Here is a 2,988-nt window from a genome sequence, read left to right on the forward strand (position 1 = left end):
ACAACAATGCAATGAAAGCTTGTCAAGACTTGTTGAATCAAGATGGTCATATTAGAAATGTTATTCAAGTGCAAAGTTCAAGTCAAAGAATGAATAATCGGTTACGACTCAAGACTTCAATTGACACTGTTCGTTGGTTAACACTACAAGTTTGTGCTTTTAGGGGTCACGACGAAAGTAGCAAATCAAGAAATCAAGGTAACTTTCTTGAGTTATTGAAACTTTCAGCATCCTACAATGATGAAGTTGCAAAAGTTGTGTTGGAAAATGCTCCACAAAATTGCAAGTATACTTCACATCAAATTCAAAAAGAGCTCTTGCAAATTCTTTTTAGTAGGGTGAAAAAGAGTATTCGTGAGGAAATTGGTGATTCCAAATTTTGTATCGTTGTTGATGAAGCTCGTGATGAGTCAAAAAAGGAACAAATGGCTCTTGTATTAAGATTTGTTGATAAAGTTGGTTTAATACGAGAGAGATTTTTTGATGTGACACATGTTAAAGACACCACATCTTTAACTCTTAAGGAAGCAATATGTGATATACTTTCTCGACATAACCTTGATGTTTCTAACATTCGTGTCCAAGGGTATGATGGTGCTAGTAATATGAGAGGAGAATGGAATGGTTTACAAGCCCTCTTTATGAAGGATTGTCCTTATGCATACTATGTTCATTGTTTTGCTCATCGATTGTAACTTGCATTAGTTACATCATCAAGAGAAGTCAAACCTGTTCATAAATTTTTTGAGAAACTGATCTTTGTTGTGAATGTTGTTTGTTCTTCTACAAAGTGTCATGATGAGTTACAAGCTGCCAAATTAGAAGAAATTGCTTATTTGTTAGAGATTGATGAGATTGTAACTGGTAAAGGTGCAAATCAAGTTGGTACATTGAAACGAGCTGGAGATACTCGTTGGGGATCACATTACGATTCAATTTCTAGCTTGATAAACATGTATGAAGCAACTTGTTTAGTTTTAAAAAAATTGCAAAAGATAGAGGGAGTTATGTGTTGAAAAGTATATTTCGTGTCAGGTTTTTGTTATCGTATCCACAGAGATTGTAAGATATCACTGCCGTTCAATGGTTGAATTAATCTTAACTTAATGTAACACTAGGGTTTTGGTTTTAATCAAGTTATCTTGCATACAAAGTAATTAATTGCGGAAAAAGTTATGTTTTGAGTAATATGAGAAATATTGTCAAAGTTAGGTTTCAATGACTACATTGCTTTGCATGTATTTGCTCGGTCAACAATCTTATAAATTCCTTTAGATGATAAATTATTTCACAAGGTCCTCTCAATGCGTTTCTCTCGAACACCCATTGTGAGTTTTGCCATTTTGATCCATTGTTTCTCTCGAACACAATCTATCAAAATGACAACTTTTTGGTTCAACCTTATGGTGAACAAAATCATTCGTTACTATCTCTAGCTAACAAACAAGTTTGGATGAAAACCTAGGTCAAGAATCGGTAAACATCTCTCGATCAAATACCAACACAAAGAGTTTTAAATAGAAACAAAGTTTTCATCATATATTTACCGTTAAAGAGTTTACATATGAGGATCCTTACATTTACACACAAAGCTAGCAATCACCTACATCTAACCTTGACAAATGGAAGACTTAGCTACTCATTTTCATGGTAGCTTGGTCGGCAAGTAAGGAAAGAGGGTTGATCAACATCCAAGTCGAATAATCGAGGTTGGATGGGAATCCACCTTCTTTTTGTGGAAGATGGTTGCTAGATGAAGAGAAATGAAATTAGGGCATAAAAACTCCCACAAAACAATGCTGTAAAATATCTAGGAGAAAGTACAAAAAATGGAAAAGTTGGTAAAAATGAGGTATGGTGCCCAAAAGTGGCACCTGCTACTTATAGACAAGTGCAGAACTGTCATGTTCGCTAGGCGAGCAGAATGGCTCGCCTAGCGAAGGTCAAATATGAGCACAAAAGGCCCCTGCGCCCAGAGAAAACAGGGCGTTGGTGAACTGTCATGTTCGCCTAGCGAACATACCTTCGCCTAGCGAAGGAAACGCTTCAAGCTCGCCCCAGCGAGGTTGAGAAGGTTTGCTACTGGAATGCTCGCTGGGGACTCGCTAGAGCCTCGCCTAGCGAGTGAGTGTTGGCTGCACTTTTCACCAAAACAGAATGAATTCGCTGCAAACTTCGCCTTGAGCTCGCCTAGCGAATTAATTTGCTAATTTACTGGAGCTGTTCGCCAGGAGCTCGCCTAGCGAACCCATTCTTCGCCACAGCCTCGCCTAGCGAGCAGGCAGATGAAATGCTCCTTTTCTTTGGTTCCTTTGCCAATTCTCTTGTGTCTTTATTATCAATTAATTCATGCCTTTCCTGCACAATAACACACACATCAAAGGCACCAAGCTTGTTTATCAATGTAACGCATTCCATGTAAAACAAATGTGATTTTGACAATTTTAGCAAGGCAAAAGAGTGAAAGATGCCCACATATGATAGCTCAAATAAGCACTTTTGGGCATCTAACAACTCTCCCCAACTAGATTCTTGCTTGTCCTCAAGCAAAGTATGCCTCTTGAAAGACAAGAGGATTTGCATTAAGAAACGGTTTCTCCGAAGTTGGATACACGGCTCAAACACAAGCGAAATTCGCATATACAAGTTCCCAACGGTTCGAATAAAATAATACCTAGGAACTTAAACTTAAATAGCAATGCAAAATATTTATCTATCTACAACAATACTATTCTGAATGAATCATCCTATCTCTCCTCTTCGAATAAGGAATGAAGATTTTGCGCGTTTGCAACCGCGGGACTAATCTCACTCTCTAACAAATAATGAAGAAATCAAACAGATTCATACAATGTCTAATCAATTAAAATGCTACTGTGGAAGCAAAAAGATCACTAAGGGCTTTTCGGTTGAAGCTTGGTTAGGTTAACAAACAAGGGTCATTTCTAAGGCCATTGAAACGAAAGTGCCGATGCAAAAGAGACATTC

This window comes from Lathyrus oleraceus, chromosome 1 (genome assembly GCF_024323335.1).
Source record: "Lathyrus oleraceus cultivar Zhongwan6 chromosome 1, CAAS_Psat_ZW6_1.0, whole genome shotgun sequence".
Lineage (NCBI taxonomy): Eukaryota > Viridiplantae > Streptophyta > Magnoliopsida > Fabales > Fabaceae > Lathyrus > Lathyrus oleraceus.